The sequence below is a fragment of the Leptodactylus fuscus genome, chromosome 4 (genome assembly GCF_031893055.1).
Source record: "Leptodactylus fuscus isolate aLepFus1 chromosome 4, aLepFus1.hap2, whole genome shotgun sequence".
In the NCBI taxonomy this organism is placed as follows: Eukaryota; Metazoa; Chordata; class Amphibia; order Anura; family Leptodactylidae; genus Leptodactylus; species Leptodactylus fuscus.
This window is the reverse complement of record NC_134268.1, coordinates 61,918,621-61,946,614: the sequence shown is the minus strand read 5'-3', so window position 1 is coordinate 61,946,614 and position 27,994 is coordinate 61,918,621. Positions and strand designations below refer to the sequence as shown.

At 42.6% G+C, this 27,994-nt stretch overlaps 1 protein-coding gene across 1 annotated transcript in view; it reads left to right on the top strand.

Annotated features, from left to right (window-relative positions):
- SPIDR (scaffold protein involved in DNA repair) overlaps window positions 1–27,994 on the top strand; it is a 304,656-nt gene that overhangs the window by 224,519 nt on the left and 52,143 nt on the right. The gene's annotated exons all lie outside the window — the stretch shown is intronic.

Here is a 27,994-nt window from a genome sequence, read left to right as displayed (position 1 = left end):
TTTTCTACAGCCTTGCTATATATACTGTATATTGGCACTATACCATAAGTAACGAGTTACACTTCCTCTTGTATGGGCGAATAAGGAAAGATTCTGTAGTTCAGGATCCAACACTAACAGCTGTGATGTCTTTATGCCAGATTTGCTGCTTGAGCTGGCTGGCACAATTGGGCAGAGAAAGTTTAAGTACACAGTATTGCTGCTTTCCCTGCGTGAACCCGAGTGACACATGTAAGGGGCCTGGAAGAGAGCACAGCTGTGATCACAGACGTATAAATACCTAAACAGAGGAACAGTCACCTGGAGCTTCCAGCTCGCTTTAATGTTGGCGCCAAGTCACATTAGCACATGTCCAGCTCAGTTTTCATATTGGTGTGTTACATGGATTCTGATTCCTGGTCTGTTTTTGCAAACCTGCTAATATGATTTAGATAATCTGCTTTGTATTATGAGAACCATGTATATTTAGAAGTTTTCCTTTTCCCTCTGATGGGCTTCAACCATGTAACTTGAAGAATAAGCCAAGATTTTACATGGACCAAAATTAGTACAGGAAAAAATAAGGCAAAAGTCTTATTTCAGCCAAAAAATAAACTGTATTCCCTTCATGTTTAAGATTAAAGGGTTTGTCCAGGACTTTTTTTTTTTTTTTTTTTTATTAGCATGGCCATAAATATCTGATTTCCCCTCCTCATGGATGCGTCCAGTCCCTATGTTATACAGTGCCCTGTAGAATAGCTGGGGACCAAAACTTTTATGTCTGACAAACTGACAAATAATAAAACAGATACCCAATCTATCCCAATTATGGGACATTTTAGTAACCAGTTAGAAAACTGCAGGATTTTTAGATTTTTTTTTTCTCCCCATATTTTAATATTTCCAATGATACTGTTCCTCTATGTTCATATATACTAACTGTATACTATAACTCATTTATTGAAATTCTATACCACTATTTTCTTATAGTATACAATAGCAGGAGAACCACTTACTCCATAAACCAATAGGATCTCAAGCATTGTCGCCTCAACATGTTGGCTGCCAGTACAGCCTCTTGAGGGAATTGGGGCAAGAATCAATGACGTTGTTTACTAGACCATGCCTCGTATTTAATGCAAAAAATCAAATATTCTATTACTATTCAAAACTATACTGCCAGGAAGGGCACATAACTTTACTTCACAGAAACCTTTGACACATTCACTAAGATTTTTTTTCTTTTTGATTAATAATGGCTAAGGCAGCTGCATTCACATTTGTGTTGTAGACTGTCGCAGTGTCCGCTTGCATGAGGAATTTTTCCTCTGCTGATTTCAGTTTTAAAATGACGGACCCCAAACTCTGCCAAACTGTTCAACAAAGAGGCAGTACTAGTGTGGATCTAGCCTATAAGCTAAGTTTTTATGGTTTGTTAGAGAAGGTCTGAGTATCACAGGGGGCCTTTTCCCCATCATAGCTTTTGTTTTATCTTTATGGGCATCCAAAAGTAATGTCAGAAAATCAGTATAAGGGCCAGTTCACATCTGCATTCTGGCCATTCCTATACGCATGAAATATGCAGAGAGAAAAGTCCTGCAAGCAGCGCTTTTATCTCTGCATGTTTCATGCAGAAACCTCACAGACCCCATTATAGTCTATGGGGTCTGCAGGTTTCCTTAGGTATCCACTTTTTTTTATCCAAGTGGACTCCGCGAATGGAACCCCGAATGCAGATGTGAACCAGGCCTGAGTTTCATTTTTACTGTGTACCCTTTACATGTTTGTTATTTCAAGAGAATTCTACGTATCTGTATGCAATATTGTTGGTATTAATAGTGGTGTCATAAAAGTTGTTCCTTAAAGGTGTGGAAATTGTTAGGTATCGTTCTATGACTGTTGCAATATTTCTTTCTTTTTAGTGACACATTCTATTTTAGTTAGAGTTTCCATTTGACATTAAATTGCTATGCTTACTGTGACATTCAGTGCTTGGCTTTATGGGAAACTCGATGTTTGTATATAAGAATTGCTATAAATATGTGATTTATACTCTGGTCTAGTAAATCTGTGGAAACAAATTCAGTAGTATATCAATTACCTATAAGTCATAGTAATCCTTTAGTGAACACAGTATTAGAGATTGGTACACAAGTACTTCCAGGATTTTTGGATTAGGAGTTTTTTTTATCATTATCTGTTACATATACTGACATTTTCTTATAGCTATACGCAGCGCCGCACCTCCCATGAGGCGACCTAAAGCGAACGCTTCAGGCGGCGCTATGTCAGGACCCCAGGGAGGGCGGTATTTTTGATTATCTAAGCCAGTCCAGGACAAGCTGATCTGGACTGGCTTAGCACCGAGCGGTGGTTAGGGGAGGCCACTGGAGCAGCGCTGCTCCAGCAGCCTCCCCTCACGCTCAGGCAGAGAGCAGATCTTCTCTGTGCCTGCGAACGGCGCTAAGCCCCGCCCCCTTCGTGCTGCCACGCCCCTTCACTCCGCCCCCTCCTCCGGGGGGGGGGGGGTTGCTTTCTGTAGTTCGCCTCAGGCGGCGAAAGGGGTAGGTTCACCCCTGGCTATATGTACTAAACATTTTCTTACGGCTAAGTTTATATCTGTGCTAAAGTTTTCTGCTGTTCTGGTCCATTAAAAGATATTTTAAAAAGTAAAAAAAATTATAAAAATTATGTGTTAAAAAGCTGATTGATTCCAATATGTTTTATAGCCATGAGTTTTTCTCTATGTGGTTCAGTTGTTTAAGGGGATATATATATATATATATATATATATATATATATACTCACCGGCCACTTTATTAGGTACACCTGTCCAACTGCTCGTTAACACTTAATTTCTAATCAGCCAATCACATGGCGGCAACTCAGTGCATTTAGGCATGTAGACATGGTCAAGACAATCTCCTGCAGTTCAAACCGAGCATCAGTATGGGGAAGAAAGGTGATTTGAGTGCCTTTGAACGTGGCATGGTTGTTGGTGCCAGAAGGGCTGGTCTGAGTATTTCAGAAACTGCTGATCATCTGGGATTTTCACACACAACCATCTCTAGGGTTTACAGAGAATGGTCCGAAAAAGAAAAAACATCCAGTGATCGGCAGTTCTGTGGGTGGAAATGCGTTGTTGATGCCAGAGGTCAGAGGAGAATGGCCAGACTGGTTCGAGCTGATAGAAAGGCAACAGTGACTCAAATAGCCACCCGTTACAACCAAGGTAGCCAGAAGAGCATCTCTGAACGCACAGTACGTCGAACTTTGAGGCAGATGGGCTACAGCAGCAGAAGACCACACCGGGTGCCACTCCTTTCAGCTAAGAACAGGAAACTGAGGCTACAATTTGCACAAGCTCATCGAAATTGGACAATTGAAGATTGGAAAAACGTTGCCTGGTCTGATGAGTCTCGATTTCTGCTGCGACATTCGGATGGTAGGGTCAGAATTTGGCGTCAACAACATGAAAGCATGGATCCATCCTGCCTTGTATCAACGGTTCAGGCTGGTGGTGGTGGTGTGATGGTGTGGGGAATATTTTCTTGGCACTCTTTGGGCCCCTTGGTATCAATTGAGCATCGTTGCAACGCCAAAGCCTACTTGAGTATTGTTGCTGACCATGTCCATCCCTTTATGACCACAATGTACCCAACATCTGATGGCTACTTTCAGCAGGATAATGCACCATGTCATAAAGCTGGAATCATCTCAGACTGGTTTCTTGAACATGACAATGAGTTCACTGTACTCCAATGGCCTCCACAGTCACCAGATCTCAATCCAATAGAGCATCTTTGGGATGTGGTGGAATGGGAGATTCGCATCATGGATGTGCAGCCGACAAATCTGCGGCAACTGTGTGATGCCATCATGTCAATATGGACCAAAATCTCTGAGGAATGCTTCCAGCACCTTGTTGAATCTATGCCACGAAGAATTGAGGCAGTTCTGAAGGCAAAAGGGGGTCCAACCCGTTACTAGCATGGTGTACCTAATAAAGTGGCCGGTGAGTGTGTGTATGTATATATATATATATATATATATATATATATATATATATATATATATATATATTATAGTGAGAAGGTGACAGGCAGAGTGCTGGAGTCCAGATATATCAGCCCCAGGTTTGTGACATATGTGTGGTACAGGGCACATATGTGTAGATCCTGGACTCATTACAGGGCCGGAAAAGTCCGCAGCTCTTGTATTGCAGGGCAGTTCCATGAGGTGAAAGGAGGTGGATGGGTCTGTCCTGTAACCCTAAGTCTGATGAGGCAATATTGCTCTTGTTTTCTACGTGTGGCTGGAAGTAAGCCACACGTATAGTTAGGTTATCTCTTAGCCTCTATTCATAGGCAATGTCTTCAGAGTTTGTTGTCTGCTATTTGGTCTGAAACTGAAGTAGAAGACTTGGACTGTACAGTGACCCCTTGATTTCAATGAAGCCGTACACCCTTTGGTTTTTCCGCTTAGTCCTTGTCTGATTCACTTTTCTGAATAAGAGTAACCCATTTGAGTGTACAACCTGAAATCTCCATGGACTTCACACTGAGAAATACATGGACTACTTTCTGTTTTTTTTATATCTTCCGTGGTTCCTGAAGGTAAAATGGAGGATAACATATTGGTTGTGTGAATGCTTACTTATTGAGGGACACTTTTGTCCATCTTTCGTCCCTCTGCGGTCACATGGGTGTGCTGAATGTCATGATGCCAGACGGAGGCCAGAAAAGGCCCAGTAGAGGTGAGTATAACTGTTTGTTGTTTTTACTCATCACACCTGTTGCTGTCCAAGTTTGGCCACTGCCTATTCCATTATTCCAATAGGTGGCAGCAAATATTTTACTCCCTGATCCCCACTTATTTCACACATCGTTCCCACCTTTGTCTCCAGAGTTCAGACATTAAAAACACTGCAGTGTACTCTGGAAGAATAAGCAGAAGTTGGATTGGACAGAAGCAAAGATCATTGAGTAAAATATATCAGCTTCTACCTGTTGCCGATTATAAAAATGCCGCCCCCTCAGATTGTGCCAGCATGCGCCACCTGAGGCTGTCGTCCTAGGACACCTCAAGGCCAGTGCGGCCCTGAATATACTGTACTATGAGTCCAAGTTTCTGGACAGAGTACAGTCTATGAAATATGGCTGATTTATGGCCTGTGTAATGACTGGCAATGACTGGCTGCCTCTTGAAAGTACTCCAAGTACCAATCATAGTATCTGAAAAAAAAAAGAGGAAAAAAACCCACTGCCAACTTGTTTCATATTTATTACATGAGTGGAGTTGTAGAAAGCCACCCTGATGTTGGCTTATCTCGCCTAGAATTATTTTTATTCAGAAGCGGCATGGCTCTTTTTCACAGCAATATTTTTATACTAAATTGTTCTCTTTTTCCAACATGGCAGAGATTCAGGAAGAAAGTAAAGATCCATATCCAGATGTGAAAGTAGCAAAAATGTCAATCCATAGCAGAAGCTGCTTGCATAACATATAGATGTTTTGAGACACAAAAATTGCAATTTCTATCCCCAGCAGCATATATACTACCATGATGAAAACGAGAAAAGAATTATTATAAATTATGCAGATTCACGGTATTGTTGTTGTTTGAGTTTCCAAGGGCATCAACAAACATTGACGCTGAAAATACAGATGTTACAAATTATACCTAGATCACTGGAACAAAAGTGCAAAAATAAAAACTGGGTCAATGTCCCCACAAATCACAATGACATTTTGTTTCTGACCGCAGTCAACCTCTCCCTTAAACGCAGTAAGGAAGATTTAGTCGAATTAGTTTAAAGCTTTTGTTGATGAGAAAAGTAAAGATTAGTGGAAAAACAAAATGTGAGATTGTTCACTTTACCATACAGGATGTAGTCTTAAAGGTTGCATAGCGGTAAGATGTGTAAAGGTAAATGGATATGCCTTTATATACTGCTACATATCTCAGTCTACTTGGAATATAGTTCGCCTTTACTCTTGTCCAGTGATGTATAGTTTAAAGAGGTTTTCCACCATGAACATAACTGTTAATAAATTTGCAGACAATTGTTAAACATTTTTGCAAATATAAATAGTTAAAAATTATACATAATTTTAAAGATTTATTTTTCTAACCATCTTCGTGGTGACAGTGTTTTGTCTCGATTGGTTGTCAATGGATACGGCCCTGAATTCAGCAACTTTTTATGGTCTGCAAACCCAGCCATAAGTTCCTTATTGTGGCTAGGTTATTTTCTTGTGCATGCGCTGTCCATGCCTTTATCTGTGTAAGGAAAACAGAATGCCTGGTTGAGAAGGGAAGTGACTAGAGATGAGCGAATACTGTTTGAAACAGCCGTTGCGAATAGCACGCTCCCATAGAAATGAATGGAAGCGGCCGGCACGCAGACTTTGCCAACCCTCAACCCCCCCCCCCCCCCATCAGGATGCCGGCTACGTCCATCCATTTCTGTGGCAGCGTGCTATTCGAAACGGTCGTTTCGAATAGTGTTTGCAAAAACTGCGACTAAAACTGAGAAGCAGTTTTTCCGCCTCCCATTGACTCTCATCGTATTTTTCAGGTGGAAAAACTATGTTGTGTCAAAAACCGCCTGACGGTGTCCGGAGTGGATTTTTTCCTAACCAAATTTCTCGACACCTTGATACAGTGTGAACTGATTCCAAAACTCTTATTTAGGTTGCTTCATGTTGCGGAAATGTTGATTTTTTTTTTTTTTTTTTTTTTTTTTGTGGTGGATTTTGCTGGGGTTTTTTTAACCAAATCCAAGAATGGCAACAACAGGAATAGGAAATATAAAGGAAGCACTTGTATTTCTCCCCTCTCCTCAATCCACTTCTGGCTTTGTCCAAAAGACCCACATCAAAATCTGCAACAGAAAGAACAGCTTTTTCACAATGTTGGGCCTCAGGCAGCACAAAACTGAGTGGAAGGTTTGAGGGCTCACTTCCTAGTTCAGGTGTAACTTTTGTGTGTTTCATGTTGTACCTGTAGTTATATTTTTACTTCTTCTTAAAGTAAATCTCCACCTTTGAACACCATTTTGTTTTTTATTCTAAATAGATACTACATGATATTGGCATTCAATAGATAACCAGTATATTTGCACCCAATTTGAATGATCAGTGTAGGAATTACAACCATCTTCATATATGGACTTCCTAAACATGGACAGGTCTACTGCACGGCTATTGTATTCGGAATCAGTTGCTATTAAAGTTTTTATTTTAGGTAAAACATAACATAAATGTAACCATTTAAATGATTAAATTCTTATTTCTAATATACCGTATATACTCGAGTATAAGCCGACCTGAATATAAGCCGAGGCCCCTAATTTTACCGCAGGAAACTGGGAAAACTTATTGATTCCAGTATAAGCCTAGGGGGGAAATGCAGCCGCATACTGGAAAATTTCAAAAATTAAAATGGTCGGAGTTTTTGGGTGCAGTAGGTGCTGGAGAAGGGGAGGGGGTGTTTTGGTTGTCTGTCTGCCGCTTCCCTGAGCTTGAGTCCCCCCCCCCCCCACTTGGAATTCAGCCTGGATGAATATAAGGTCTCTGCAGTGCTCCTATTAACCCCTTCCCGACGGAACAGGAGCACTGCAGATCCCCTATATTCAGTAGACCGGGCACTTTCAGACACAGGATACCTAATGTGTATGTGTTTCGCAGTAATTTTCTACTTTTATATGTATTCTAGGGAAAGGAGTGATGTAGAACTTTTACTTACTTTATTTTTTTATTTATATTTTTTAAAGCTTTTTTTTTTCACTATTTTATGGGAGATTCTATACATTACTATTGTGGCTGGTCATAGACCCCCCACCCCTCCCCCCAAAAAAATGTTGTTGTTTTTTTGTTTTTTTTTTTTGCTTGAGTCGAGTATAAGCCGAGGGGGGCTTTTTCAGCACAAAAAAATTGGGCTTATACTCGAGTATATACGGTACTTAATTTTCCTGCCACCTCTCTGTTTCTACTCTTATGGGGAGGTGTATCAGTCAGCCATGGCTCACAGTATAAGGGTGCATGCACACTACGTAACGCCGGGCGTGTATGAGAGCCGTACACGCCAGCGTTACAGCAGGGCTGCCGAACACTTCCCATTCACTTCAATGGGAGCGCTCGTAAACGCCGCTGTTACGAGCGCTCCCATTGAAGTGAATGGGAAGTGTTCGGCAGTCTGCCGTAATGCCGGCGTGTACGGCTCTCATACACGCCCGGCGTTACGTAGTGTGCATGCACCCTTATCAGCATTTCACTATAGCAGGTCATGCTTGACCACCATTTGTGAAGCATCAATATGTGTAAAACCTGAAAGGCAGCAAGAATAGGAGATAAGTGAAGGTAAAGATATTGTTATTATTTATATTTTTCCCAAGAAAATAACTAGATCAAATATATAGATATTACATAAATAGGTCAAAACAGCCAAAAAACTAGTGTAGTGAAATCATCTATTTAGCACACTTGTACATACAGTACTTACATAGTATAGTTGAATAAAGAAGACATGTCCATCAAGTCCATAGGAAAAAAAAACGGTCTATGGAAAACAGCTTCAATGGATGATAGTAGGGTTATTTTCCTGGTGAGAAAAACTTCTCAGTTGATCAAATCAAAACCACCCTCTAGAAGTTGGACACGTATGTGTGACAAAGCCGGCGATAAAGAAAAGGCTTTACCAGAATAAATTCAGCGGGTTTACCACAAGATGTAACCACTGGTAAGCCTCAAAAACAGGAAGACCAATATAGAGTTTCAAAAACCTAAAAAAGCCTCTAGATTTCTGGAACATCTTATGGACAGATAAGACAAAGATCGACTTGTACTAGAATGATAGGAACAGAAGAGCATGGAGAAGGCAAGCATATAATTTCATCTGCCATGCATGTCAACTGTAGGAAGAGTTATTATAGCTTAGGCATGTATGGCTGCCAATGAAGCTGTGTCTCTTGTATTTATAGATGATATGACTATTGAGAAAAGTTTCAGGGTGAACTCTAAGATAGACAGAGCTATATTATCAGTCAGATTCAATGCAGTGTTCAAAACTCAATGGATGCAATGACTTGGATCACATTGCAAACGTGCCCAAGGGGAGAGAGGGAGCTTCTGCAGTGCTCATGGATGTCCAGTTGAACATGCATATCTGGTGCAAGAGGGAACTGAACCCCATAAAGGCCTGGTAGACATTTGGCAGGGAAGAAACACTGAATCTGGTAATGTATTTGGCTTCCAAGTAGTTATTGGTGTTATCAAAAGTAACATTAAATAAAAATTAATAGGAAAAAAAAACATCTGTGTTTGGTTAAAATTGAGTGGGCTACATATAGAGATTAGAGATGAGCGAACAGTGTTCTATCGAACACATGTTCGATCGGATATCAGGGTGTTCGCTATGTTCGAATCGAATCGAACACCGCGTGGTAAAGTGCGCCAAAATTCGATTCCCCTCCCACCTTCCCTGGCGCCTTTTTTGCACCAATAACAGCGCAGGGGAGGTGGGACAGGAACTACGACACCAGGGGCATTGAAAAAAATTGGAAAAAGTCATTGGCTGCCGAAATCAGGTGACCTCCATTTTAGACGAATAGTGGATTTCAAATCCGGGTCATATGAGAATGTGAACTTTGTGACTATGAGACAGGGATAGCTGTACAGGCAGGGATAGCTAGGGATAACCTTTATTTAGGGGGGAATGTTATTAAAAATAACTTTTTGGGGCTCTATCGGGTGTGTAATTGTGATTTTTGTGAGATAAACTTTTTCCCATAGGGATGCATTGGCCAGCGCTGATTGGCCGAATTCCGTACTCTGGCCAATCAGTGCTGGCCAATGCATTCTATTAGCTTGATGAAGCAGAGTGTGCACAAGGGTTCAAGCGCACCCTCGGCTCTGATGTAGCAGAGCCGAGGCTGCACAAGGGTTCAAGCGCACCCTCGGCTCTGATGTAGGAGAGCCGAGGGTGCACTTGAACCCTTGTGCAGCCTCGGCTCTGATGTAGCAGAGCCGAGGCTGCACAAGGGTTCAAGCGCACCCTCGGCTCTGATGTAGGAGAGCCGAGGGTGCACTTGAACCCTTGTGCACCCTCAGCTCTGCTACATCAGAGCCGAGGGTGCGCTTGAACCCTTGTGCACACTCTGCTTCATCAAGCTAATAGAATGCATTGGCCAGCGCTGATTGGCCAGAGTACGGAACTCGACCAATCAGCGCTGGCTCTGCTGGAGGAGGCGGAGTCTAAGGTCGGACCTGAATGGAGACTGGTGTGGAGCGATCTTAGACTCCGCCTCCTCCAGCAGAGCCAGCGCTGATTGGCCGAATTCCGTACTCTGGCCAATCAGCACTGGCTAATGCATTGTATTGGCGTGATGAAGCAGTGCTGAATGTGTGTGCTTAGCACACACATTCAGCTCTACTTCATCGGGCTAATAGAATGCATTGGTCAGCGCTGATTGGCCGAATTCCGTACTCTGGCCAATCAGCACTGGCTAATGCATTGTATTGGCGTGATGAAGCAGTGCTGAATGTGTGTGCTTAGCACACACATTCAGCTCTACTTCATCGGGCTAATAGAATGCATTGGCCAGCGCTGATTGGCCGAATTCCGTACTCTGGCCAATCAGCACTGGCTAATGCATTGTATTGGCGTGATGAAGCAGTGCTGAATGTGTGTGCTTAGCACACACATTCAGCTCTGCTTCATCGGGCTAATAGAATGCATTGGCCAGCGCTGATTGGCCGAATTCCGTACTCTGGCCAATCAGCACTGGCTAATGCATTGTATTGGCGTGATGAAGCAGTGCTGAATGTGTGTGCTTAGCACACACATTCAGCTCTACTTCATCGGGCTAATAGAATGCATTGGCCAGCGCTGATTGGCCAGAGTACGGAATTCGGCCAATCAGCGCTGGCTCTGCTGGAGGAGGCGGAGTCTAAGATCGCTCCACACCAGTCTCCATTCAGGTCCGACCTTAGACTCCGCCTCCTCCAGCAGAGCCAGCGCTGATTGGCCGAATTCCGTACTCTGGCCAATCAGCACTGGCTAATGCATTGTATTGGCGTGATGAAGCAGTGCTGAATGTGTATGCTTAGCACACACATTCAGCTCTACTTCATCGGGCTAATAGAATGCATTGGCCAGCGCTGATTGGCCGAATTCCGTACTCTGGCCAATCAGCACTGGCTAATGCATTGTATTGGTGTGATGAAGCAGTGCTGAATGTGTGTGCTTAGCACACACATTCAGCTCTACTTCATCGGGCTAATAGAATGCATTGGCCAGCGCTGATTGGCCGAATTCCGTACTCTGGCCAATCAGCACTGGCTAATGCATTGTATTGGCGTGATGAAGCAGTGCTGAATGAGTGTGCTTAGCACACACATTCAGCTCTACTTCATCGGGCTAATAGAATGCATTGGCCAATCAGCGCTGGCCAATGCATTCTATTAGCGTGAACTGAGTTTGCACAGGGGTTCTAGTGCACCCTCGGCTCTGCTACATCAGATTGCTACATCTGATGTAGCAGTGCCGAGTGTGCATCAGATGTGTAGTTGAGCAAAACTGACTCAGCACTGCTAAGTCTCTGCATTCGCATAGGAATGCATTGGCCAGCCTTCGGCCAATCAGCGCTGGCTCTGCCGGAGGAGGCGGAGTCTAAGGTCGGACCTGAATGGAGACTGGTGTGGAGCGATCTTAGACTCCGCCTCCTCCAGCAGAGCCAGCGCTGATTGGTCGAGTTCCGTACTCTGGCCAATCAGCACTGGCCAATGCATTTCTATGGGGAAAAGTTAGCTTGCGAAAATCGCAAACTGACAGGGATTTCCATGAAATAAAGTGACTTTTATGCCCCCAGACATGCTTCCCCTGCTGTCCCAGTGTCATTCCAGGGTGTTGGTATCATTTCCTGGGGTGTCATAGTGGACTTGGTGACCCTCCAGACACGAATTTGGGTTTCCCCCTTAACGAGTTTATGTTCCCCATAGACTATAATGGGGTTCGAAACCCATTCGAACACTCGAACAGTGAGCGGCTGTTCGAATCGAATTTCGAACCTCGAACATTTTAGTGTTCGCTCATCTCTAATAGAGATGCTTGGATATCTTACCTATGGACTGGGATGTTAAGCCAATCATCAGCAATTTTCATTGAAGTGAATAGAAGCAGAGCTTCAGTACTCTGGTATTACCAGAGTACAGGTGATAAAGCTTTCTACTTCTGGCTCCGTTCACTGTATACTGTAGGTTCTAGTACTGGAGGATGCCTGGCAGACCTTCCCAGATCCTAAGTTCATAATGTTGTATGCACATTATATACCCATTAGGGCTCGTTCACATCTGCGGCCTGGTCTCCGTACTTAGGTTTCCGTTTCCTGCCTAAAACACAGGCAGGATACGGAAACCTGCAGGAGACTTTCTCACCCATTCATTTGAATGGGTGAGAAAGCTGTCCGGCTGTGCGCGGCGGTGAGCGTTTTGCGCTCTCCGCCGCGAAACCGGGTTTTATAATCCGGACACAGAGTCGGACATGCAGTACTCTGTGTCCGGATAAAAAAATCCGGTTTCGCGGCGGAGAGCGCAAAACGCTCACCGCCGCGCACGGCCGGACCCGGTCTATGGTTTCCGTCTTCTGGCATGCAGAAGACGGAAACCACAGAACGGAGACCCCAGACGCAGGTGTGAACCCAGCGTTAGTGGATAAAACCGTGTTTCTTAAAGGGGTTATTCAGGATAAAATTATAATTTAACCCTAAACTAAACACCCTCTCCCCCACCTAACTTCTGAGGAGAATGGAACACAGAAGAAAATGATCTCCAAGACAGGTAAGTATGATGGAGTGGGGGAAGGGGGGGGGGGCTGAGTTGGTTAGGTAAATAGCTTGGTGGGGATAGTAGTACATGGGCTAACTATGCAAACCAGCAAGGGGTGTGAGAGAGGGTTCTGAGTGAAAAGCAATGTATCACGGTAGTTGTAGGCTAAAAGAGCAGGAGGCTACACCATGTAAACAAATGCAGAGGGTGCAGTGGCGTAACTACCACGGAGGCAGCAGAGGCAGCTGCCACAGGGCCCAGGACATCAGGGGCCCGGTGACCGCTGCTATCATTATTCTCGGAGGTCTTTTCGGACCCCCGAGTATAATGATCAGGGCCCCCTGTTGGTGGAATACTTTCCACCAACAGGGGGCCCAGAAGCTGCAGCAACAGCTGAGACACAGGAGCTGCAGCTCTGGCTCCTCTCAGCGCTTCAGGACGCTCCCCCTCTCTCACCCCCCCCCCTTTCTCTGTCTGTCCCCTGCCCACCAATGAGAGGGCTGAGGAGAGCCCAGGAGGCGGGGCTTATCCCTGCCGAGCTCCTGCCATCCTGCAAGAGAAGAAGAGGAAGAAGCTGCTCCAGGAAAATGAAACTGAAGATAAACAGGTACATACTGGGGTTACTTATTAATATCAGGCATTTGGGGTGATTACGTTTGTTTTAGTAACTCCATGTGCCTCATATTAATAGCAGTTAACCCTATCATGTCCCTCACATTAACCCCTGTGTGCCTCACCATAAGAGTTACTGATATGTGAGACATATGGGGGTAATAGTAATGAAGATACTTTATTATTACCTCCATGTCTCTCACATATCAGTAACTCTTATGGTGAGGCACAAAGGGGTTAATGTGAGGGACATGATGGGGTTAACTTCTATTAATATGAGGCACATGGAGTTACTAAATTGTAATGCACATGACCAGATTTTTATTATCCACAATTGTCCTGGTATAGCGGTCAGCGGTGACGTGACAGTATTTAGTCCTGTAGGGGCCACTAAGGGACATAATACTGTGTGTAGGGGCAACTATGGGACATAATACTGTGTGCAGTGGCCACTATTGGGTATAATACTGTGTGCAGGGGCCTCTAAGGGACATAATACTGTGTGCAGGGGCCACTATTGGTCATAATAGAGCGCGCAGGAATGCGTAGGAGGGACTCGGTCGAGATCTTCGGTGTCGGGGGGGTCCCATGTCAAAAGTTCGCCACGGGGCCCCGCAATTCCTAGTTACACCACTGAGAGGGTGCTAAATGTATTTGAGTGCACTTATTAACCCATTAATAGCACTAACAGACCTTTTTTGCCTAGAAAACTTCTTAAGTTCTTGCCTGTGGTGAGCTGGATGTTGATGGAATCACCTACGGTTTTGCAGGGAAAAAAAACTGTTATACAGTCCTAGAAAAGTGAATGTGATTTTATTTATTTTCATCCCCACATTGCAGAAAAATCACTACAGAAAATGCAGCATGTGAATTTCACCTTTTAAAATCTTGCATTTTCTCCATAGACTAATATAGGAAGGGGATACTAAAATGCAAAATGATGCAAATAGATGGCATACACTTCATAATGCTTGCAGTATTCATTGTATAATACTTGCATAATTCAGACCTTTAATAATTGTTACAATTCTGTATGCTGTCTCAAAATTCTTTAGTATTCTACACGGACCTCTGTAAGGACTCTAACAGCTGGATAGGAAATAAAGTAACATTTTTATGGACAACTGGAATCCGATGATGCATACCTTCTGTTATGACATTGAAGACTTGGTTGCTAAAACTTGGTCAAATTCACACTTGATGAGATTTCGGTCTTTTGGCCACTGGTATTTGCAACACTGACCCTTATTTGTTAGTAAATGGGAGATTTCAAATTTCCCTTCACATACTCCAGCAATATCATTTTTTCGCAGTAGATTTCCTAGAACTGCTTTGCTAAAGAAAAACCATCTCATAGTCTTTAAAAAAATAATTGTAGCCTAGATCTTCTAACTAGGCCTTGTTCATACAAATATATATATATATATATATATATATATATATATATATATATATATATATATATATATATATATATACACACACACATACAGTTAGGGTCTGGGGTTGCTAGGTGGGGTGGCATAGACTCGAAAGTCCAGTTTCTTTAGTCCAAAACAGAGGTAGAGTTTATTTTCACTCAAAAAGGTAGTAAAGCAACAAAGGAACCAATACAAAAATAAATCCCTGCCCATCCAGGCTCTAACTAAACATAGAATAGGTTACCTCACCTAGAATAACAGAAATCCAAAAGCCAGTTGAGTCATTCAGGACACAGCTCCAAAAATATGACCTCTCTGTCAGCTCTCCAGCCACACTCTGCCCCAAGGTCTGCTGCTGGAGCTGACTCTCTGCAGCTAAGTCGCGGCCGGAACATCCCCAAAGTGTGGACTGGAGGGGGGTGGAATGACCGGTCCCACTACCAACCTACCTGTCATTCCTAAAAATCCAGCCCAGTACTGTGCATTTACCAAAATGCTCAGCAGACGAAAGTTGTCTGCTGAGAATAAACATTCCTTCTGGAGTTTTCTCAGCTCACCCACCTTAGTAGTCTGGGTGAGATATACACCCCCTCCATTACCTGACCAGCCGTCGGCTTACAATATATATATATAATAGGCTTCCCTACTGTTAAAAGATGGACTGTGGAGGAGGCAGCTGCTCTCCTCTCCACATCCATCTTCAGGCAACACCTGGTGCTGCAGTAAATAGGACCCGTTACCTGCTGGAATTACTCCAGCAGGTAACGGCCTATTTAAAAAAAAACATCTGCAGCGGTAGCAGCTGCTACTGGCCCCCTAGTGTCCCGGGCCCTGTGGCAGCTACTACCCCTGCTACCCCAGTAGTTACGCTCCTGCAAGTACTGACTACTTCATACTGGGACCACCCCAAGAGATAATATCACAATGTGTCCCTTCTCTAAATCATTCAGTTCCTTACACTTGCCCAGTTTCTTGTTTTGAGCACATCAAGTACCGACTGCTCACTTTGTGCCTGATATACAGTAAGTGGCATTATACCAATATAATGGCTATTATTCACATTGCCTGTTTTAATGTGTACAGTATATTGGACGTGTTTTTGTAGTTGAGCCGTGTTTGCTAACATGTCTATAGCCCCTTAAGTGCTATATAGCAGCACTGATGAGATGAACATGTTGTTGTGATACGCGCTGTGCCTTTATATAGATCTTCCCGCGGTGCACAAATGTCTACTGTTCTGGGTAAACACCATAAAAAAGTATTTCGCAAGCTAATGTCCACGGGAATGTATACAGAAGATGTATGGATGGTAGGAAGATATGGTCGTGTCCTCAGAGCCCGAGTCTTTCTGTTGATGGAAAAAGTTTTTGGTATGATGACATTTCAATTAAAATAACATTGTTGATCCCAAAGGATAGGCTTAGAAAAGTAGTTCTCTGTGCTGCATACATTCTTGGTTTTACAGCTTATATTACAGTATGTGTCAGTAATGTATGTGCGTGCAGACGCTTGCATGCTGACTTTCACTTCTCCTCAAATAGCCTCATGTACTGTCCTAAACTGATGTCTAAGAGAGTTTATTTGCTTGATTGCCAGAGTTTCCTGTCCTTTATGTTTGTGCTGACTGGCGTAGCCCTATGTGAACTGTAATTACCAGGCTGTCACAAGATAGGGCTGATGTATATATATATCAGATACAGTAACCTTCATTGTACTGCACATGTTTTTATGCTGAAATCACAGTGAAATATAGCCTTGACATATAGCCGTTGTTTGCATAGAAATCAGCATTAACTGTAAGGCAGACCATGTTATTTCTTTGCATTTTATATAATCATTGCCTAGTGGTTATATTTTAGGATAAAGTAAAACTTAGCAGATGTTTTCATTTCATCCCTGTGCACATTAACATTGGAATATTTTCTGCTTTCAGTCCTTAGTTAAAGAGGGTTTCTAGCCCCAAATGCATGTTTTATGCTGATGACCCATCCACTGGTCATCAGTATTTGATCTTTGGGGGGGTCCGACATTCAGACCCCGTGAAAATAGTCTCTTTTATCTGGCACTGGGTGCTGGAAACTGCTGCAGTGGAAGTAGAAGCAGCTCTACTGCTGTTCCATAGGAGCTCCCCAGGGCCACCACTATAAAGTGGATGGGTCTGCAGCTCTATTACTTGCTTCCACTCCTTACCCACTGCACAAGCCTCTGGCACAGGGTCATAGGTCGGACCCCCACAGATCAGATACTGATGACCTGTGCATGGAAGTCCTCAGGTGCTGAATGGTCCCTGCACAGGTCTCATCCATGACTGTATAACTGCTTTGCAAAGTGTACCAACTAGTGTGCACTAGCTCCTCTCTGTGCCCATTGTTAGATCAGATGGGAGAGTGTAATGGGTAGGACACTTTAATACAAGGAGCACAACTAGTCAACATTACTTTCTTTTACTATGCCTTTGTCATTCACCCAGTTTCCTTTACGTGATATACTGTTTCTCTTCTCTCTGTGAACAATTGTTTCCCTGTCTTAAAACCTCAGACTGTTGTTGTTTTTCTTGAAAGTTGCACATGTACAGCCTCTATTGTGTCTTTTCCAGTTATTACTGCCTTCCCATTGATAAATGTCAAATGGATGATACTAAGGAGATTACAGTACTGCTAAAGTGGGAAACCTGGCCCTGAGACAATGGGGAAAACTGGCAGTCCTGTGCACCAGAACTAAAATCTAAGCCAGTGAGGCTCAATGACTACCATTAGAAATGGCCATTACTCTCACCAATTGCCCCCTTTGTGTTTGCACAGTTGCTTTTTTTGGTGCAGATTTTGCTGTGGTTTGTTTGAGTCAAAGTCAAGAGTGGATTCAATGGGAAATACAAAAGAAGGACTTATACTTGTTGTATCCACTCCTAGCTTTGGCTTAAAGATGCAACAAATTCTGCATCAAAATAACAACAAAAGCTCAATGGTGGAATTTATTAAGACTGACATTCTGTATGTCAGTTTTAATCCATTCCCCTCTGGCATTAACTGTTCCTCTTAATAATTCAGCCACATTTCTGGGTGCCAAAATTGAAATCTACAGTATATCACCCAGAAACTGGCTAGATTTCAGGTATTACCCTTGCAAGATTTCTGGTATTAGTTGTAGTACATTTGTCCCCCCACCCCACCCCCACTCTGCAGCAAGAGCGCAGAAGGCACAATGTGGCAGATCTTTGGTTCAAAAAGGGCTTTTTTGCCTAAGATGTGCCATCTTTACACCCACGTATATTGGAAAACTGTAATGGAGGAGTTAGTAAATTATCCCCCAATGTGTGTTTCCAGTCTAAAAGGTTTTTCCAGGACTTAGGCCCAGTTCATATTTGCGTTCGGGTTTCCATTTGGGGAGTCTGCTTAGGGACCCCCCGAACAGAAACCTATACCCATAAAAAGTGGTTACCTAAGGAGACCCGCGGACACCATAGACCCATGCTCAGATGTGAACTGGGCCTTAGACGATGATGATAGATTTTTCTGCAGTGTTTTTATGAACCAATATCTGGATTGGATTTAGTAGAAGGGAGAAGTACAAAAGTTTCCATTATATTTTCCATTCCTTATTAAGCCACTCTTGACTCAAGAAACTACAGCATAATCTGCAACAAAAATAGCTGTTCTTCAACATGTATCCTCAGGCTAAAAGGATAAAAGGTAGTGGAGCACTTGTGATGATGTTGCTGGTTTGCTTCCATGATCTGGTCTATTAGGCCTAGTAGGGTCCATTCACACGGAGGAAAATGGTGAGGAATTTGGTGTGGAATTTTCCACTCTGAAAAAAAAAAGCCTACCATTGATTTCAATGGATGGTGCTAGCTTTTTTTTTCCACTAGCAGAATTTTCCGCTAGTGGAAAGTTCCCCCAGTGGAAAAAAAAAAAAAAAAAAAAAGCTAGTGCAACCCATTGAAGTCAATGGGAGGCGCTTTTTCTCATCGTGGAATTTTTTTATTTTTTCTTTTTTTTTTCTTTTACACTGATAAAAACTTTAAGGGAAAGGTTTAGGATTATAAGACGATTTGTATTTTCTTCCTGAAGCAACCCCTTACTTGTCCGTGGATTGCGTCTGGTGTTGCTGCACGGTTCCACTATTCCACGTTTTTTGCAAGATAGCTGCCGTGTTTATTGTAAATCTTGTACAACCCCAACATGCCATATACATGATATGATTTTTGGCTGAACTGTCTTAGTATTTAATGTGACTGCATAATGACATTTTAACATTCCCTGAGGTGAATGGCAGCAACTTAAGCTGGCCATATGCATTACATTTTAGACTGTCATCACTTGTGTGACACAAACTTTGGTCATACAGTCATCTGTCCCAAAAACAAGAACAACCACAAACCTTTCAGCAAGTGTTTGACTATATCACAAAATTATTATTCAATGTTATTGAAGTGCTCAAAACAGAAAATGGCGGACACTTTGTAGGTGTGTTACGCTAGGTTCACATCTGCACTTGGGTTTCTGTTCTTTAGGTCTGCTTAGGGACCCAAAAAACGTAAACCAAATCCGCTTAAAAAGCAGATCTCATTATAGGCTGTAATGGGATCCGCCGGGATTCTGTCCAATTCCTGTCTGAAATATGTGGAGAGAGAAGGTCTGCTTGCAGGACTTTTCTCTGTTCATTTTTAAAGAGGAATAGGGAACAGACTCCCCGAGCACTCACTGATGTGAACTTACCCTTGGTAGCACAAACACATGCCCATAATACAAAAATCTTCCACAGGTTTGTCAGTCAAATCTGCTTTTGGTAATCCGCACGAATCATGCAGACAGGAAAGTAGATTGTGAAGTACTTTCCTGTCCTCATGTTCCCTGCAGAGATCTCACGGCAAGCACATGGACCCCTTTATAGTCTATGGCGTCCGTGTGCTTTTACTGGCACACCCCTTGAAAATGCATTCGGTAGTCCGTTTGGGGGTGTCCCCTTGCAGACTCCCCCAAACGGTTAACCGACGCAGATGTGAACGAGGCCTAACCATACACAACAGATCACAGCAGACAGATGGCAGAAAAAATCCAAAACAGGTTTTAGTTCTGACCAACTTAGTTGATGGTCGTATGGGACAGTCCAAAATCTGTCATTTCAGCAGCCTAAAATCTAATGTGGCTTTACTCCCATCTACCTACCACTAGCTAAGGCTCAGCAGACACGTCAGATAGCTCTCTGTCATATAGTTATTCAGTTGCTCTTCACATAGAACCTCACATACACACTTGACTGTGCAAGTGTTCTCAATAGGAAGAGGGGGGTAAGTAGGTGATGGCCTGAAGTTGAAATCTAACTACCCATCCATCTATCTATCTATCTATCTATCTATCTATCTATCTATCTATCTATCTATCTATCTATCCCCTAACATCTGGTAACAGAGGATACTCCGTAGGCACCGTGAATATGTATGGCCACCTTAAGGGTGACTCAGGTGTTCTTTTATTTCCCCAGTTCCTTCTCTTCTCCTCAGCTGTGTAGTTTACTCTTATTGAGCTCTGCAACTGCATTAAAAGACCTAGTAGACCACAGCCTGAAAGGATACTCTTGGTTTCTCTTGTATGGATTCAGATTTATAGGTCCATTTGGCCACAAGCTTTTTCACTGTATATGCCAAAAGTAGGGCTCAAATTTGCTGTGAAAAGAGTCTGATCCTGGAGGAAATTCAACAGCTTATTGGCTCAAGTAAAAGCCTCTAAAATTAAAAGTAGGAGTATTATATCCCTTATAATGTACATTACTCCAAACTATTCACTATATTGTATGGTATCTTAAAGCTACGTCTAATGAGTGGTAGACTGTGTACGACGGCTGCGCTGAATGTAAATGATTAATGATGAGTTAATTCATATCAATTACTAGACACCTGTAAGTAATAACACAAAGCTCCGAGCTTTCATTCCCATGAAATAATATGCATTTCCTTTTATAGGCAGCCAGCTTCATTATGGCATAACATTTATTTCCTTTATCATAGATACATTAGTAATTAGTAACATGGTTTTTCTATTATACGCCCCAGAGACAAAATAATGATCACTTGGAAATGACGTCACATTATAAGATCATTTTGGTTCAGTGAAATTGAGATTTGCAGATTCTGGTGCCCCAGAACTTGTGCAACTCGCTGCAAATGGTTTAGATTATAACACTTATTTATTACAGCTGGTAAATCTTTCATTTCTCAGCTGTAAGTCTTCTAGCCGGCCCATGTAGGTAGAAAATGGAGTGGCTTGTAGACAAAATTCTGACCATGATTTTTGGGCACCTGTAAGGCTACATTCACACTACCGATTGTAATGTCTGTTGCTGTCATCTGTCATACAGCCATAGAATATGATAAAAAAACTGAGCCAAACAATCCTGAATTAGGGTAAATTGACAGAGTATTTTGGTCAGGATTTTGAGCGCGTAATCGCCTCAAAATCCTGACCAAAAAGACGGCTGCCATTGAAATCAATGGGAGCCGCTCAGGTGTTTTTTTCTGGGAGGCAGCTTGTTCTGGCTCCCGGAAAAAGAAGCGAGATGCTCATTCTTCAGGCCATTTCGTCTAACTATTCGGCCTGAAGACACTCCCTCCTCCCCACAAGGCCCATTTATTGGGCCTAATCTGGAGTGGAGTGCGCGGCTGGATGCAGTGCACCGGTATTCAGTCTTGGCTACCCGTCTTTCGGACCGGAACCTGAGGCGGCCTCCGCCTCAGGTTCAGGTCCAAAAAACCCTGTCTGAACTTAACCTAAGATCAATAGAGACTATGTGTAGTTATTCTTTACAAAGTGGATTTAATGCTGTGGAGTAGAATCCCACAACTTCAGTATATGTGTCCACTGCACATTGGTGCTGTCCATCTAATGCTCACCCACCATGTGCCCATACTGTTTGGTGCTATGCAGGACACTGGGGCATCAAATAAACTCATTGTCACGTTTGAAGAAACATCTTGAGATGATATATGGTGTTTCTTCCAACTGAATATATGGTAACAAGATGTGTAGATTGTGACCATAAGCAGATGCAAAAAAGTCAAGACCATCCTGATACGGCATGTAAACACTTGTCTGCTAAATAGCGTTACAATGCCTGCTGTTTTTTTTAATAACCAAAACCAGGAGTAAGAAATATACAATACAAACAATACATCTTTTGGGCTGCTGATGAAATGCATTAGAAAAAAAAATCTGCGTTTCACAATACTAGCATAGTTTTTGAAAAACGCTGTATGTCAATTTTAGCTGCAGAAATGCAAGCATGTTCACTATAAATTTAATAAGATAAGAAAATGCAGCAAAATGTATAACAATGTGGAGCATTAAGATCACCACTATGTTTTGTAGGGTATGTGCCTCTCAGGCAGCTATCATCCATCCGTCCAATGTATTGTAATAGTTTCTGGGGTTGAATAATATTTGCACTTTTCCTATGACATTTGTGCTAAATTTTTGCAGAATGTGAAAATATCTCTGGAATGTTATTTGTGCTATTGCTTCTCGGAAGGGGGGAGTTTTATTTCTCATGTTTTGTACATTATAAAGCTTAATAAAAAAAACCCCCCTGACTTTAGCCTATATTGTATCAAATATCAGAAATAGAGAGACAGATTAAATTTTGACAGTGTGAGAAGGTGACAGGCAGAGTGCTGGAGTCCAGGTATTTCAGCCCGAGTTCTGACATTTGTGTGGTCCAGGGAAGATCTGGAGTAGCCTCAGCACAGGTATAGATCCTGGGCTCATTACTGGGCCAGAAAAAGGCTGCAGATCCTACATTGTACTGTAGTTCCTCAGGGTGAAAGGAGGTGGATGGTTCTGTCCTGTAATCCTGAGTCCGGTGAGACAATATTGCGCTTCTTTTGTACATGTGGCTGGTAGTAAGCCACACGTATAGTTAGGTTATCAATTCTGTTTAGTTAGTGGCTCAGACGAGCAGGTTTTTTTTAATTTTGTTTTTGCCTGAAGTTAAGGCTGTGTTTTGTTTTTCTCATTTTGTGCCTGAAGTCAAGGTTTATTTATGTTCCTGTCTTTTTCTACATAAACCAGTTTGCTGCATAACTTGTGTCCCTGTCTTGACTGTTTGGGTCCGCACCACTGCTTCTACCGAGCTAACTCCCCCACAACAGGCAGTGTATAACATCAGATTTATCATAGCGGCTCAGTTTGGAGGATAAATCTGTCATATAGAAGGCCTGAAAAGTTTACACTACCTATTGGTTGAGCTATGATGTGCTAAGTATGTGTTTTGTTGCACATTATGTTGCACACAGTTGCTTTTTAAGTCACTCCCCATTTTGCCCTAAGTCACACTTCAGCCAAGCCCTTGTCAAGTTAGTTACACAAATGGCCAAAAACTAGATTCAATATTTTGCATCAGAAATCCGTCATGTTTTGGAGCATTATACGCCACATTCTAGTTGTAATTCTACCCAATTGCTGTACAATTCCTTGCTGTTGGTTCTTATACACTGGTTAGCAAATTAAGTGTTTGATGAACAGCTTAGGTGAAGGGCATCCATGGTCTCCCAGTTATGAATTCAGTTGTAAACAGAGATTAGGCCGCAGCCTCACCCGTATTAAACATTAATCTTTTTTGCTCTCCTGAACCCAGCACAACATTACAGTACGCACAAGAGGAGTCAATGTAAAATAAGCAGAGATTGCTGAAGCCAGAGAAATTCCTGGGCAGCGTGTGATCACTTCTATCAAAACCTCCCCATCTGTACCTCACCAACAACTGGTGGGCGCCTCACAGTTCGTGAAACACTGACACAGATAAACCCTAAAGAATTTCTGGAGCGCAGAATAGATTTGGAGCTGCTTCATCGCATGAACAAGTGTTTGGTTGGGGATAATATAGAAAACTCCAACGTATAGCCCTACAGATGTTACTGAATCATGCACTTGGGCTTATGTGTATCTTATTTATTTTGCTTTCTTATATAACACCATCATATTCCGCAACGCTTTACTGATAGAGATTTGTTACTGTTGTACGGTGGGGGACAAGTGTCATTGTCATAAAATATCAATATTATTTGCCAATGCCCCATTCATTCCATTTACTTCACATACCACAGATATAATTGATTTCGATATTCACTCCCTTGCTATATTATTATGCTTGGATTTTGGCATTTAGCCTGTTGATTGACATGAAAAGGTCTAGGAGACAGATAATTATTAGCTTTTATATGTTTTTCTCACAATAGACTCAAAGGGCAGTCCAGTGGTTAAATTAACTGTATTCTGTGTATAGTGAGGGTATTATTTGCCCTCAAATGCCAAACTGAAGTGATGCATATTAAAGGGGCTCTATCATTGGGAAAAGTCATTATTAACTAATCACATCCTTGCATAGCCTATAAAAAGTCTATTCCACACTTACCTTTAGTATGTAGATTGCCTCAGTGGTTTCTGAATAAGTCAGTTTTTATTCATATGCTAATTAGACTGGTGCATGATGCATCATGCACCCCCTTTGCTATTGTTTCCTATGGGAGACTGCTGCTGCTGCTGCTAACTCAGCTTCCTGTTTGCACACACACATAGTAGATAATAGCAGGGACGAGTGCTGCTGAGAACTTCCTGTGCTGGCTGGAAGCTCATTAGCATATGAATAAAAATGGACTTATTTAGAAACCACTGAGGCAATTTACATACTAAAGATAGGTGTGGAATAGCCTTTCTAAAGCCTATGCAAGGATGTGATTAGTTAAAAATGACTTTTCCCAGTAATAGAGCCCCTTTAAGTCTTGATTTAAAGTTCTTCAAGGATGAGATCAGTCTCTTTCTCATCGATCTAGATAATGTGTCCCAAAGATGGGGGCTGCAGGCAGAAGGCTCTGGCTACAAATCGTTTAAGGTGGATCCTGGGGATAGATAGTATATTTGTGCCTGCTGATGTAAGATGTCAGCAAGGAACATGGGGCTGCAGAAGTTCTTTTAAGTAGACAGGACCTAAGTTATTCATGGAATTGAAGGTCACCAAGCAGACCTTAAAAGTTATTCTCCATTTTATAGGAAGCCAATGCAGTGACTGGAGGATGGGGGTTATGGGAGAATGTTGGGGTTGTTTGGTTATTGTTATCTGCAGGTGGAAGTACAAAGATTTGATAATGGTGGATACCTGGTTCCAAAGAGACAGTTCCCCATCAATAACTGTGCTCAAGTTTCACACATAGTCTGAGGCTTGTGAGTTGTGTTTCCTATGGATATATATGGTAGATATACTAGTGGTCATTTTGCCATTAAATGCTGTCCTCCGACCATGAGAACTTCAGTGTTGTCCAGGTTCAGCTTTAGCCATCTGGCATTCACCCGTTCTTGTAGTTTAGCTAGGCATGAATTTATGACTGGAGAATGGGTCATTGACTCTGAAGGATATATGTAGTTGAGTATCATCTGCATAGCAGTAATTGGCCAGGCCATGTCAGGGTTCCTCTTCGTCATACAATCAATTGGGACAGTGTGTGACTCCTCAGCAAATGCAGGATTTAAGTGCTCACCATGAGGCCTTGGTACTTGAATCCAACCATTTCATCAGATCCCAAACAAAACTAAAGAGGATATAGTACCAGGCCTTAGCAGTCCACTTTTTCATTCACGACACCACTGCAAATGACTGCAATGGTGGCTGGTTGTGAATTTCCTTCTGTTGAGAACCTGGAAATGAGCAGAGCTACAGATGTGCAATGAAGATGAGACCTGTGTCTGGACTGTGGTGGACTAGGAAGCTGTCGGAGCTGCTTGTTCTTGTCAGTAGATCAGTCGATCCTCTCTGTCTGGTCCATCTGGAACCTGTTTGCTGTGTGTGCGCACCCTCACCGACACCACTGTTCCCAACACCTCCTCACAACTAAGACACAATGGCTTAGATGGTGGGCAATTTTTTGAAACGACCATCCTGCTTTTCTTATTCCAATGATGTGTCCCTTCTCAAAGTATGCCAACTGGGCAAAATGTCTGAGTGTGTTGTAGGGGCATGTCTAGCAATTAACTAACTCACCAAGTTTCCATTTTAATTGGTCAACGAGGGAACCGCTTTTACGCCCTCTTGTGGCAAGACCCAGTGTCTGTAGTAATTTGCTTATCTGAGACATAGCTGTATCCTGAGTGTGCTGCAATCTGACATTGAGCCTTCACACAGAGTTTACGCTCCGCTCATTCTGAACGTAAACTCGTTCAGAATGAGCGGCGTTAAAACAGATCCCATCGACTTCAATGGGTGCCGACATACGCGCGTATCACATTGAAAGCAATAGGTAATAAAGCCTCTCGTTTATTTCAATGTGATACGCGCATATGCCGGCACCCATAGAAATCAATGGGATCTGTTTTAACGCCACTCATTCTGAACAAGTTTACGTTCAGAATGAGCGGAGCGTAAACTCCGTGGGAAGGCTCCCTATTGATGCATTTGGTTTTCTTGTCAATGAGTTGTATAACATAACATTTTCTATGTATGATACTACACTTCTACGAACTCTACCTAATGTCATGCACCTAAGAAATACCATCACCCAGAAGGCCAAATCCAATATGACTGCTAAAGCAGTAACAAATAAAACCTCAACACCATGACCAAGTATTAATACCGCATAATGACTGAACAATAATAACATGAAGAATACAACTCATATACAAAGATCAGTATTACCACTGTACAGTGTCCCTATCAGTTATACTCAGGTGCTCTGCAGACTATAATACAGTTATATCCAGTAACTTACTGGTGACATCCACTTTCATTACAGTTGCAAATTTTTCCTGTTGTTTTTTATCTGGTCCTGGCAGACTTCTTAATACCATGACATATATTTGCCAAATTTAATGCACAAATGTCTTTGGTGCCCGGGAACCCTTCTCACCATTTCTCTATTGATATAGATACCTGCCATCCATAGAAATGTCTTCTTCCTTTTGTGCTCACTTAAAAAAAAGTAGTAACCCCTCTGTGCTCACACACAGTAGCAAACCCCCCCCCCACACACACACACACAGTAGTAATACCCCCCCCCCCCCCCCCATTTTGTAAAGCCCAAATTGAGCAAATAGGAAATGGCTCTCTGCTCTGCTGTAGTGGTCACCTGGATCTGCATTCTCAAGATGCAAATGCAGTTTAAACCTGCCCTTGCCTGGTGTTCAGGGAGGGCCCCTTCCCCTCTAGGCCCAGTTGCACACCCTATGACATTGATTGTTGCTATACTGCCTGCTATACAATATTATACAATATTATATGCCATGAATTTCAGTGTATTCCTCTACAAACCCTAGAATAGAGGGGAATAATGTCCTACATGCCTCCCTCGCTGTACCAGTACATAGTTTATGTTGTAACTGTACACAATGCATACTTACGATGCTGAGGAATTAACAGTGCTCTAAAAATAACACGCAATATATACGGCATCCAGTGGAGCATGCTGCATTTTTTATGTGGCCTCCAGTTAAAAGGTGCGGAGTTCATTCAAAATTGACATCTAAGTTATCTACATGTTTTTGTTGTCAGTTTAGTACACATGCTGACACATCTACGTGGAGGAATGTTCCAAGTTTGTCTATCTTAGGTTAAATCATCAGTGTTAGATTAGTGTGGGTGTGTGTGGCGTGGGGGGTGGAAGGTGACTTTTGGTAATAGTTGTTTGAAGGGACTGTTCTAGGCAGGCGAGTGTCGCAGCCTCTTCATTGTCTACCAGATACAGTATCATTCATTTAGCAATGGCTTACTACAGCTTCATCCCATTCAAGCCTGTACCGAGGCTTCGTCTCATGTACGGTATGTGTGGTCCTTATAGAATGTGCCAGAAATCAGACCCACACTAATTTGATATTGAACTATCTTAAGGACTGGGTATTATCTGACACCTCTTAAAGGGATACTATTATTCTCACACTATTTTTTTCTAAGTACCACATCGGAATAGCCTTAAGAAAGGCTATTCTTCTCCTACCTTTCATCGTCTTCTCTGTGCCGTCGTTCGCCTACAATCCCGGTTCTTGTCGGTATGCAAATTTGCTCTCTCGCAGCACTGGGGGCGGGTCCCAGAGTTCAAACAGCACTGGGGGCATCCCCAATGCTGCGAGACAACTCTCTACAGCGCCGCCTCCATCTTCTTCGGCAGCGTCATCTTCAGC